The 12,471-nt window shown below is 36.4% G+C and overlaps 1 protein-coding gene across 8 annotated transcripts in view; it reads right to left on the bottom strand.

The window, feature by feature from the left end:
• Positions 1 to 12,471, bottom strand: part of TBC1D5 (TBC1 domain family member 5) — a 317,118-nt gene that overhangs the window by 234,487 nt on the left and 70,160 nt on the right. For 4 of the 8 annotated variants that reach the window (XM_072033500.1, XM_072033497.1, XM_072033498.1 and 1 more), the window contains one exon: positions 10,210 to 10,270. The exons of the other annotated variants lie outside the window; for them this stretch is intronic. The gene's annotated coding sequence lies outside the window, so the exon portion shown is untranslated. The remainder of the gene's footprint in view (positions 1 to 10,209; positions 10,271 to 12,471) is intronic. 8 annotated transcript variants of the gene reach the window in all.

Raw genomic sequence — 12,471 nt, 5'->3', positions numbered from 1 at the left:
GAGTTGTGGGATTCTAACACGTTTGGACTCTGAGGTTAAGGTCTGCTGCTATGTCACTCGGAAGTAACTGTAACAAAAATACCTTCCAGTGGGATGGAATCAGATGTGTATGCTGCAAACAGAAGTGACTTCTCCCGGAAATGAGAGGTGACCTGCTCACAAAAAGATACAAACTATAGCAAAGGAGAGGTGACATCAGCTCAGAGACTAACGGTGATTCAAATCAGGCCTTAAAAGTCATCACTGCAATGAGTTCGATACTGAATGTTTTCATTTTTTTTCCCCCAGAAAATTCAAGAGACACAGCTGGAACAATTTTACTTCTTTTTATACAATTTCCTTTTCTTCCCATGTGATCTGACTCTTGCAATGTGAATGAATACATGTGCAGTGAAGGATTAACACATCACTGATTTTTTTTCTTGTTTAAGTAATTCTGTGCAAGCAACACAATTTATTGGTATAAAGTAGGATTTATGGTAATATATTTCCTCTTCAAGACATAAATAAGATTCTTAATAGTTTTCTGTAATTCATTTTCATATAGTACCACATTCTCATACATTTACTAGCATAGCGCATCTGCTAGAATAGCAATTGCATACCCTGAACACTATTTTAAAAAAACTCTTCAATACTAACAATCTGCTAGAAATATTGTTATCCTTCGTCTTCCAGAATTCATTGTCTACTTCTTGCAGCCTTTTATCTTTCCACTGTATGCGCTAGATTTTACAGAAGAAAAACAAACAAACAACACACAAAACAGAAACTTGCAGTGTTTCAAAGAATATGAAACCTATGAAGCTAGAAAAGCAAAATGTTATACTGAAATAATTATCTGAGAATTTACAGAAGGCTACAGGTCTTTATTTTTCAACACTTCTCCTTACTGTATGTTGTATTGCCTTCATTTTCTGAGAAGTTAACTTTTCAGTCTCTGGTGGTGATAATTAGAATATGATATGCACATATGTCTTTTTTTTTTTTAAACATGGACAGAAATTATGTAATTATTCAAATTATATCAGAACTTATATTCAGAAAATTGGTTGTCAGTCAGAAGCATCTTCTTTATAAAATGACAAAACAACTACACTAAGAGCAGATGAATTCTAGCATGAATATCCACTTAGAAATTCTCTCTTCAGTTAACACATTCTCAACATTTCTGTTTTTGTTCCTGGGCTGCCCTCTGGTAACAGGGCTTAAGATTTTTTCTGCCCATCGCAGAGGAGATAGAATTAAAAGAGACAGAAGTAAAGAATGGGGTATGCATGAGACAAAAGCACTGGACTGCAGTCCCGTTTTAAAATTTTAATCTCCTAGTAGAGTATTACCATACAGAAAAAATGTTTTCCATATATCAGATACCATATATTTTCCACGTCAACATGAAATACACTCTTCGAGTCTGAAGATTTGACCTTCTCTGTTGCTTGTGCCTTTTCAGGAACTTTCTTTCAGGAACGCCATGGATATTACAGCACAGGAGAAAAACAGCCACAAGTGCAGGTGGAATTCAGAGGCACTACCTAAACTAGAAGTTATTTTTCCAGTGCTATCCACGTAGGAGTTGCATAAATGTTCCAAAATTCAGAAACAGATATACACATACATATGCACGTATAAAAGTTATTGTCAGTGTATAAGTTACTACTACCCTGAGACTGAAATAATTTATGTAACATCTGTTTTCATATTTTTTCTAATTTTTTCTAATTAACATGCATATTTAACGCATAAATGCTCAGACCACCTATTTTTCTGCTGATTTTGTCCCTTTTGTAAGTCATGTGTTCCTGTGGGGTGCTCACTATAGATGAAGCATTAAATTTGGTTTGAGGAGTATGGGGTGAATAGTAAACAAAATATTTCAGACAGTCCAAAAGCAGAGAGTATGCAATGAAAATAATATTAAAATAGACTTCCCAAAGAAATACCTTTGCTTGAGGATGCTTCAAATGTGGAAGAAGAATGGCCCCCCACTCCTATTCAAGGCATTAAGTTAAAGTAGAGTTTAGCCTCCAAACTTCCAGCATCTCTAATTTTATCTTGCATATATGAACAGTGAGTAAAACTCTAAGCTGGTGAAAATCAAATTTCAGTGACATAAATTGCCAAAGTGTTTGTTGTTGTTATTTTTTATTAAACTCCTCATTGCCATTGCTTAAAATATGCAATTGATGTTAGACAGTGCTGAGTACTGAAGTCAACTATATAAGAAACAGACTCCAAAACAGAATAATAAAATAAACGTTGTTACTACACTGTGATTTTTACCTATTACAAATTTGCTGAAGTTAACTTAAAAATCTAAAACATGGAGGAGAAACAGAAGTTGGGAGAGTGGACAGAATCCCTTTACATTTACAGAACTGGGGAGAGAAAACAGCTGTATTTTGTAATTTGCTGTATGTCACCTATGCCGGCATGAGCTTAAAATCTGTGATGCAATGCAAAACAAAGTAAGGTGTAGGGAAGGAAATGGGAGCATGCTACAGTTCCTGTACTTCTGACAGATCTTTTCTGTTTTGCTATCCATGGCAGAAGTCTATTCATCTCTACAGATGGCATGGCTTCCTTGTCCAAGCCTAAAAAGACCTGGTTTCTTGGGTCTGAAAGTCTCTCATGCCTAATGTTCAGATACTCCTGAGCTCCTTCCAATTTAGTCATTATAAAGAGATACAGTCTTAGATTGCCACCTCAACAACAAGCAGAAGACATGATCAATGACTAATTACTGCTACCGTTAGCTATCTTATTTCAGCACCTTCCCTACAGATTTCATGAGATGTGAGGTTAGAAAGGCACCCACATTCCCAACACAGTAACCACACACCATCAAATAGCAGGTGATCTAACAAGGAGTCCTGAAAGATGGGGCATCTCCCACCTTTAACCAACCTGTTCTTTAACTGATGTGAATGGCATCACTTTTCAGAATAACTGAAAACAAATCGCAGCAAGCGTTTCCCTTTATTCTCTTTAGCCCTTTACAACCTCAGACACTTAGCATATTTTAAAATAGTAACCTTTTAAATTTCTATGAAAGAGAACAATCTGCCTTTATGGCCTCCAAATCATAGCTGGAGATGTTAAACTTATTTTAAACACTCTTAAAAATAATCAGCCAGAAGCTGAATAGGAATCCTCTCAGAATACGCTGTAATAAAAATTTAATATCACAACTAAAAGCGCACCTGATGAATATATAAATACTGAAATTTCAAGATTAGTTACTACAGTTCGGGTGGACTTCAGTGAAACTGAAACTTGGTTCTTTGCCAGTGTTTACAGGGAAGAGCTTAGCGGCATACATTCTGTAAGCAAGGTGGATACAATGCAGCCAAATTCTGTGATATAATGGCATTTCTTCAGCATTCTGCTGACATCCTCCATACTGCACGCATGAATGTATTCTGAAGCTCTTCTGAGCTTGTTAGGCATCTCCCTATACTTCATATGCATGCTTTTAAAAACAAAGGATGTTGCTAGTTGCAATCTTAAAAAAAAAAAAAAGCACACTTTTAAAAAGTGTAAGCTAGTGTTTATTAACGTATCAAAACCAAACATCAAACCTCCCAATGTTCCCTCAGTTACAAAGCAAACGTGTGTTGGAAACTCCTCTTTTGGCTGGCCAGACTGCCTCTTTGGTTATGGTGTTAATGGAGACTGTTGATAGTTCCTTGACCAATCCCCTCCCTTTTCAGCCCCATCCCTCTCACTTTAGTGAAAGATGTCACCAGCAATCTCCTACGCCTGAGACAGAACAGGCTGGGTACCACACCCCTTACATGCCTGAGATAGACACAAAACTATGAACTAGCTCCTTGTAACATCATTGCAAATTCCACTGGTTTGTATTTCAAATTCTATGTACAGAAATAAAAAAAATCAGTAAAGTTCTTCTCAGATGTCACATGAGTATCATTGCGTCACTGCAAGCCTTTTTACATCATTAGTCATTCCTTTCAGTATGTCATAGAATGGCTCAGGTTGGTAGCAACCTCAAAGATCATCTAACTCCAACTCCCCCTGCCATGGGCAAGGACACCTCCCCACTAGGACAGGTTGCCCAGGGCCTCATCCAGCCTGGTCTTGAACCCCTCTAGGGATGGGGCATCAACAGCTTCTCTGGGCAACCTGTGCCAGTGCCTTACCTCCCTCTGAGTGAAGAATTTCCTCCTAACATCTCACCTAAATCTCCCCACTTTTAGTTTAAAACCATTCCCTGTTGTCCTGTCATCATCTGACTGAGCAAAAGGTAACTTTCCATCTTTTTTATAAGCCCCTGTTAAGCAATGAAAGGCTGCAATGAGGTCTCCCTGGAGCCTTCTCTTCTGTAGACTGAACATCCCCAGCTCTCTCAGCCTGTCTTCATAGGAGATGTGCTCCAGCCCCGTAATCATCTTTGTGGCCCTTCTCTGGACCCGCTGTAACAGGTCCACAACCTTCTTGTGCTGGGGGCCCCAGACCTGGAAGCAGCACTCCAGGTGGGGCCTCACAAGGGCAGAGCAGAGGGGGACAATCACCCCTCTGTCAATGCAGCCCAGGATGCAGTTGGCCTTCTGGCCTGCAAGTGCACACTGCTGGCTCACATCAAGCCTTTTGTCCACCAGAAGCCTCAAGTCCTTCTTTTCAGGGCTGCTCTCAACAACTTCTTTTTCCAGTCTGAGCTCATGTCTGGGATTGCCCTGGCACAGGTGCAGCACCTTGCACTTGGGCTTGTTGAACCTCATTAGGTTCACGTGGGCCCACTTCTCATGCTTGTCTAGCAGTATATCGAGGAGGTATGTATTATATACCTTATATATTAAGGAGGTATGTATTCAGGAGGCATCATTATGGTCACCACCAATGAAAACATAAAGACTAAGTCTGAAGCATTACAGTTTTTGTCAGTTGCTATAGAGTAGTGGGAAAACTGTTATGCAGAATAGCAACTTATTTTTCAGGGAAGAACCAGGAGCAGAAGATGGCACTATATTACATGGCTTAATGTTGAGTTAGAGGAACTTCTAACTGCTTCCATTTAAGCTATACAAGAAATTTTGTATTCGCAAAAAAGTATCATTAGCACCTGTACCATTTATTTTACTAATAAATTCCAAACTAAAACTTCGTTAGATTTGTAAAGATATAAATTACTCTTCTGTTACCATGAAAGCATCTTAACTTTTGCAGGTGAGACAACACTCATGCATTCCTTTGTGCTCATCATTAATACCCATCTGCGCGTTAAATAAAAAGGTACACTGAAGACAGCTTCCTAGAAACTCCGATGACATTTCCCTTTGCCAATTCTAACCAATTCAATGGAAGTGATTCAAAATGTTAGGATGTTGCTAATAAGAGAGGATAGAGTCGACCTGAAGTCCTTAAATTTGTGGCTACAGTATAATGTTTCTTGAACATGACTTTGTTGATAGGCACTTCTGACTTTTCTTGAGCTCTCTGCAGTGCATAACAGCAATCTCACCACTACATCCCTCAGGTAAAAGCATTGGGATATCCCTTGCGTAAACTAGTATAGCAACATTTTAGAAACACAATTTTCATCAACAGGGATTCAAGTCCAAACTAGCAATTTATATCTTATTAAGAAATTTTTAACTATGAATTTGACTCAATTTTGTCTGTCAGTTACATTTATAACACTCAGGTTAGAGATGTGAGGATAACAGCACATTAAAAAATCTTTGGGTTTGGTGGTGCTAGCATTGTCTGCAGGCTCAACAAAGCACTGCACTCATTTACTAGTAAAGAAAGCCTTTAAAACCAACATGGAAAGGTAGTAAAAATTGCCCTAGAAGTTTTTTTTCTTTTATGAAAATAAGGTTACATGCTTACAAACTGTAGGACCAATCTATAAAACATTTTGAGCATATGAACATCCAAAATACCTGTAAAGTGAAATTAAGTTTCCAAAGCATATCAGTTGTATGAGTGCATATCAAGATTCAAGAGTATCAGGTTAAAAAGCACTAAGCTACTGTAATTATATTCTCCATATTAACAAAGAGCTATCATCCCATCTTTTTTACCACCTCTTCACGCAAAGATTGAAGCTGTGCACCACAGAGCAATTACAGAAACAAATATTACATCTTTCAAACTATGTATTATGCTTCATCAAGACTTGACTTGACTTTTGGTCACTGTGCAATTGGTGTGTATTAGGTTTGCAAATAGATATGTGAAAGCCATGCATTTAATAATGAATGCATGACTGGTTGGCCAGGGAATCAGAGAGATTCATCAGTGTAAAAATATGAGAGCCTGCATGATAAACTTTGCATTTTGTCACCTTTTGAAATGTCTTTAGCATCTGTTTATCTCACCATGTGTTTGAAGTAGTCTTACATGTACAAATAAAAGAGAGCTCCAAACAAAATGTTTACTTTCCAACTACAGACTTGACACCTCTGATAAAATTACTAAGACCAGCATAGGAAAAAAATGCTTCAACCTCTTTAAAGACTGCCTTAATTCCTTTCTGCCTTCTCTCTGTGCTCACATAAATTTCTTATGGACTCTCAAAGAACAGTGACAAACGTTTTTGGCCCCCATTCTCAGGCACCTTAAGGCCTGCTTGTAATAACCTCATAGAACTTTACTCTAGGAGCAACAGCTCTTCCTGCTGAGGACAGTAAGCATGCTATAAGCATCACCATCTTTCTGGTGCCTCCAAACCCTTCATTACAGCCAGGGCAGGCTTGAGGTTTCTCTGCATTCCTCAGCAAACCAAAATCCCACTGGATATAAGAGATGTAAAATTCACCTTCTTAAGTAACCAGTGGATGAAACTGTACAATGTAAGACACACTGCAATAAACCAGAACAGAAACCGATCACAAAATTTGACAGAGACAGGGAATGCTTTGCAGTTTTGAATATTCAGCTCTTTCAGTTGTGAGGGGTTGTAGGTGGATCATAAAATTGATACAGGACCCAAGGCAGAAGAGAAGGAGAAAGTGACATTGACTTTGTGTGATGCATTATTCATACAGAAAGGATAGCCCACACTCAGCATACTATTGTCAGGTAGCTGAGGGATCAACTACTTGTTGCTGTCATAATGTTTTGCTTTGCCAATGTTCACTTTTCAAAATTAATTTAAAAAATTAATGCTTCTGATACACTAAATATATTCAACCTTAACTTGGCTGATGGCAGTTTGTTTTCTAGCCACTTTATTCTCAAAGCACATTCAGAAAGAACTAAGAAAAATTTGAATATAAATGGGAACAACCTCTTCCAGCATTTAAGTAAAATTGGATGAACATGATCATCTCAATCATAAGGCTGTTCAGAATAATACCACTGTCAGTTTGTTCAAAGCCTCTGAAGTGCTTATCAAAACAAGTAAGACATGTAAGCTGTTAGGGGATCCACTTAAAATAAATACAACTTTTAAATATTAAACAAATATTAATGCAGATGAAATCAGAACAAAACATTTCAACTTTGTCAAACATAAGTAACACCTTTCATAGCATTTTTGACGTTATCTATCTACATTTCAATTTATTAAAAGTTCTTGTGCACCAGAAGAAGACAGATTTCAAGACAGAAATGCAAAAAGGCAGGCTGCAGGTATCCAAGTCCCTGAAAGGCAGGATGATGTTGCAGTTGAAAAGACAAACATATTCTAACAGGTCATGTGCATCATCATCTTCCTTTAAACTACCAGGCCTGCCTTTGACCTTCACGATATGACATAAATACTTCTGCTCTTTACTTTCTCCACCATGACCCTAAGATGAGACTATTTCCCTTTTCCTGTCCTTCCAGTCTTGGTAAATACTTTGCATTGTAAGGGGAGTACTAATTCAGCCCAGCCTCTTGGTGAGCAGAATTACGTATGTTTATATTGAGAGACTGCATTGGTAAGCTGCAGGTCCCCAAAAAGCATATACAAAGCTAGCATCTTTACAATGATTTACTGAAAGCAGCAGCTCGTTTTAATAAAACCATCCCAAAACATAAAATTGATTGAACCAACTGCTGTGCAGGGCATACACAACAGCTGATCAAAATCATTCAAGATTTTTATTCCTATAGAATATCTCCAGAGCTTGTAGAGTTTTTCCCACTTTATTACTTCAGTTCTGATACACAACTCACTTAGGCAAGCAGAAAAATTAAGGCTGGCTGATACTTGCTCTGATATTTTTAATCAGAAATTTAGATAAATTCAAAATAATCTCACATCCAAATAAAAGCCAAATACACTTGATAATCATCAGTAGTTTTCATAAGGTAAAGACTATTATCTTCCCATGTATCACCCTTCAAATGATATAGTATGCTTTGACTAATTGTATTCCAGAGAAGTTCCAAAACGTATCATACAGATTACTCTAAAGGCCACAACATTTCTTCCATTTCAAAAAATTAATTTAATGGATAGATTTATAATAGCATTTTAATAAAAAAAGAACATTGTGTTTTAAAAAAAGGCAGAAAAAGATGAAACTTCTTCCACAGCGAAAATATATAATTGCTAACTTTACTTTCCTTATACAAAATAATCACTGGTAAGAGTTTATGTTTTGTTGAGCCTAACAAGAAGTTCACCTTTTCAGAGTGTGCTACATGAAGCTTTGCTTGCCTTTTATATAGTAAAGTAATTTTATGGTATTGTGTCACAATGAAGGACAAAGATAAGCCAACTGTTTAGATTCCTCTCCTTTATGTTGTGGCTTTGATCACTAACAATGCTGCGTGAACAGCCAACAGAAGGCTGACATTTCATAAAATATGCAGTGATAAAAACTAATACTGTAGCATCTGGGAGCGATATATAAAATGCAGAAATACACCTAATAACTGTGATCTTAAATTACAAGTTACTAAAAGCAAAATAAGCAGCATACCTAAAAGAAATAGCAAGATTAAGGCAGGATTTTTGTGCTTCTACTCCTAAAAATAAATTTAGGAGAATTAATCTAAGTTATGCTATCCATTATTCTTAACAATTCCTCTGGTTCCCTTGGATCTTAAAAGCAGCCTTGTAGTAGAGTGCTTTTTTGCCGTATCATTAGGTATCAGCAAAAGCTAAACACATTATAAGCCTTCTTTGTGCTGTATTAATGCTCTAATGCTTTGCGAAATCCCCTTTATTGTCTCTTTTAAAATATCAATCACACAAAATACATATGAAACCCAGTGTCTACCTCTTCGCTGGTGTGGGAAAAGCTGAAGCTCTGCCCTGACCAAAATAAATAAAAACCAACCAAACAAAAAACCTTCCAATAAGCTGCACATATTAAGTACATCTCAGAGTATAAATTTCATTATTTTTGTTTATTTAAGAACAGGTCACATAAAACGGAGGATTGCATCCTAGAAAGCAGTGAATCCCTAAAGAACTTAGAAGTCACAGTAAATAAACCAACTGCTCCTATGTTGCTGTAGCTAGGAAGTTAAAAACAATCCCTGGGAGCATTACAGGGAAATATATGGTAGTATTAAAGAAATTATCTGCACATATGGCATTACTGGAATACCATATCCTGGCACAGTATCTTCAATTTAAAAGAAAGTTGAAATTAAAAGGGCCTAAAAGGACTTAAAAGAGTTACTATCAGGAAAATCTCTTCATGTGCGGGAGAGAGATATTTAAGATCAATATATTTCGTTTATGATAAGATTAAAAATGACTCATTTGTGATCTACAACTTACTACATGTGGAAAAGATGTGATAGTCAATAACTTTAATTGTGTCCTATTATCCTTTTCTATGCTTGATTACTGAAACACAAAATTGGATACATTTAGTCTAGGAACACAATATCTTAATTATTACATCAGGTTAGCTAGGGACATAATGCATCTCCTTTTGTATCATAAATATCAATCTCAAACTGAAGTAATGATTTTGATTTAAAAAAAAAAAAAAGAATTAAATCTTTACCTTGTATTATGGCAAAGATGGAACAGCTATATAACCAAAATGATCTCTCCTGTACTGGAAGCATTTTAATATTTAAGAAGCTGCAACACACAATTAGCTTTAAAAGACAGTTTTACAAACCAACTTTGTTCTCATTTGCAATTCCACAGGTAACGTGCTTTTCTCCAATTACTCAGTATGAAAAAGTTGCTTGATCTAATGTAATAATAATTTCAGAAAAAGGTGCAAGCATATTATCTTTCTTTATGAGAATACATAATCTAGAAACAAGGAAAGAGTGACCTACGTGAAACAACAGGTATGCCAGCCACTGGTCATCCACAGGACTATGGAACGGCAATCTGAAGCTGAAACAATTGAACAAAAAACAAACATAAATGAGTTGTCCCAGTTAATCTGAATATAATGGTGCAAGACCTTCTTATGACGCAATAAAAAGGGTAGGACTTTGTCAGCATAGATGAGATCAAGAAAAATACCTAAAGACCGAATCTTACTAAGGAAAACAAACACAGCTTTTTAGTATTAGGGCCTCATTTTGTAATGGAAGAGAAGGAATTATGCATCAGGTGAAAAAGAATGCAAAAGAAAATCCATATTTGGTGCCTGAAGAACTGTGAAGCATATTTTCTGTCTGAAAAACCCATAACAGTTTAAGTACGTGGGAGGCAATTGTCCTTGTGCTTATAATTAGAGTCTGAATTTAGGGATTTCACTGCTTAATGCACACCCACCCGCCTGTTATTCTTACCATGGTTTTTTATGTCACTTAATGGAGATGAATACTCTTTTCCCACCTCATATTTACATCAAGGCTATTTAATTTTTTTAGGCTGCTATAATAGGTTAAACGGCAGTCTCAACATCACTCTTCATCTCCCACTGGACAACGAATGGCATTATAAGACTGAGAATAGATGAAGGCATATTTACATTCATAATGTTCTTGACTATAACATTTATGTAAATTATGATTTTACATTTGCAAATACTATAATTCTCAGTTTCAATGAATACTTTACTACTCTTTCATCATTAACTTCCTATGTATATTACATGGAGAGAAAACACCAATGAAAAATAAAGAAACTAAGTGCTGTGATCAGAGAGCTACACATCTTCTGTAAAAGGAAAAAACGCTTTATTTCTAAATCGATCTTGCCCTCGTATAGACAGGGAGTTGGACTATACCTCACTGTTCATCTGGAGTAGAGAAAGCATGCAGAGGTTGCTTAAATTTTAACCCAAGTTTTTTCCCCATCTGTATAAATCTTAATTTTTCTATTCATTGATGAAATGCCATGGAAACACTATGTTAATTACAGGACTGCATCTAGAGTTTGGGAACATGTTTACAGATGTTACACAAGAATGAAAAACTATGAAATATCAATTTTCATTAGCTAAGCTATTGCTCCACCAAATGGATGGAATGACATTTAAAGATCCTCAGAGTGTAAAATAAACTTTTCAGTTAAAATAAAATATTCAACTCTCAAACCTACCTTAGCACATACAAATTTATACACAGACACTATATATTTATATGCACTTTGCCTCAATTTTTCTATCATAGTCAGCTAAATATTTCCTTCAGTTTTATAACGTATGTCTCTGACCCTAAAAACACTTCCAGAATGAAAAACTGTCAAATGAAATTGGTCCAAATATTCTAACTTGAAACTAGTAACCTTTTTGTGTTTTGATAAGAGCTCAATGTGACATTTTTAGACTGTAAATGCAAATATATGTAATGAAACATCTCTCAAACTACCGGAGTCTCAGATGCGTATATCATTTCTGAAGAGGTGATTCCCTGATAACCTTAGAACCACTACACGAATGAAGAAACGTTACTCATCTTAAGAAAGCTGAATTGGGAATGTATGACTAGTTAGGTCGATTCTGTGTATGTAAATCTGCTGCTTGTGTCTGTCATTCTCCAAGTTACTCACTGTGTGATCATTAGAAGACTCAACTTGGAATGCAAGCACTGAATGCATTCAAACAGAAACTCTTTAACGTTAAAGGAACAGTGACTCCTCTGGTCACCTTACTTCTGCACCACGTAATAAAAACAGACCTAAAAGGGGTTCAAGTTTATTTTGTAGTTTGGCAAACGGAGAATGTGTTGCCTCAGATGATGAGTCAAACCAAACCTCCTCTCCTATTTAGTATCTCTTCCCTTTATGCAGCTGAACTTGCACCAGTTTATTTTCTATGTGAAGTATTAAATGTCCTATGATTCTGCTGAATGCCTGATAAAAGAGAAGCCAGTAAAGGTATCACTGCTACTATTATGTGAATTATGGCTTCCAAACAGGAATTCATTTGTCCTCAGCACCCTACAAACACTGAAAAGGGACAGCCATGCAGTAAAACCAACAGGGAAGTTAGAGAGACCTTTCCAAACTTACAGAGTTTGTACTGGAAACAGTCAAAACATTTTAATACCATTTTCTGCACATATGCTGCAGGGAAAATACAGAAAATTTACGCTAGCCTCAACATTAACTACAAAAAATTAAAATAGTCACAAGAAATAAGA

This window comes from Anas platyrhynchos, chromosome 2 (genome assembly GCF_047663525.1).
Source record: "Anas platyrhynchos isolate ZD024472 breed Pekin duck chromosome 2, IASCAAS_PekinDuck_T2T, whole genome shotgun sequence".
Classification (NCBI taxonomy): Eukaryota; Metazoa; Chordata; class Aves; order Anseriformes; family Anatidae; genus Anas; species Anas platyrhynchos.
Note: the sequence above shows the minus strand (reverse complement) of the source record. Positions and strands in the feature narration are given on the sequence as shown.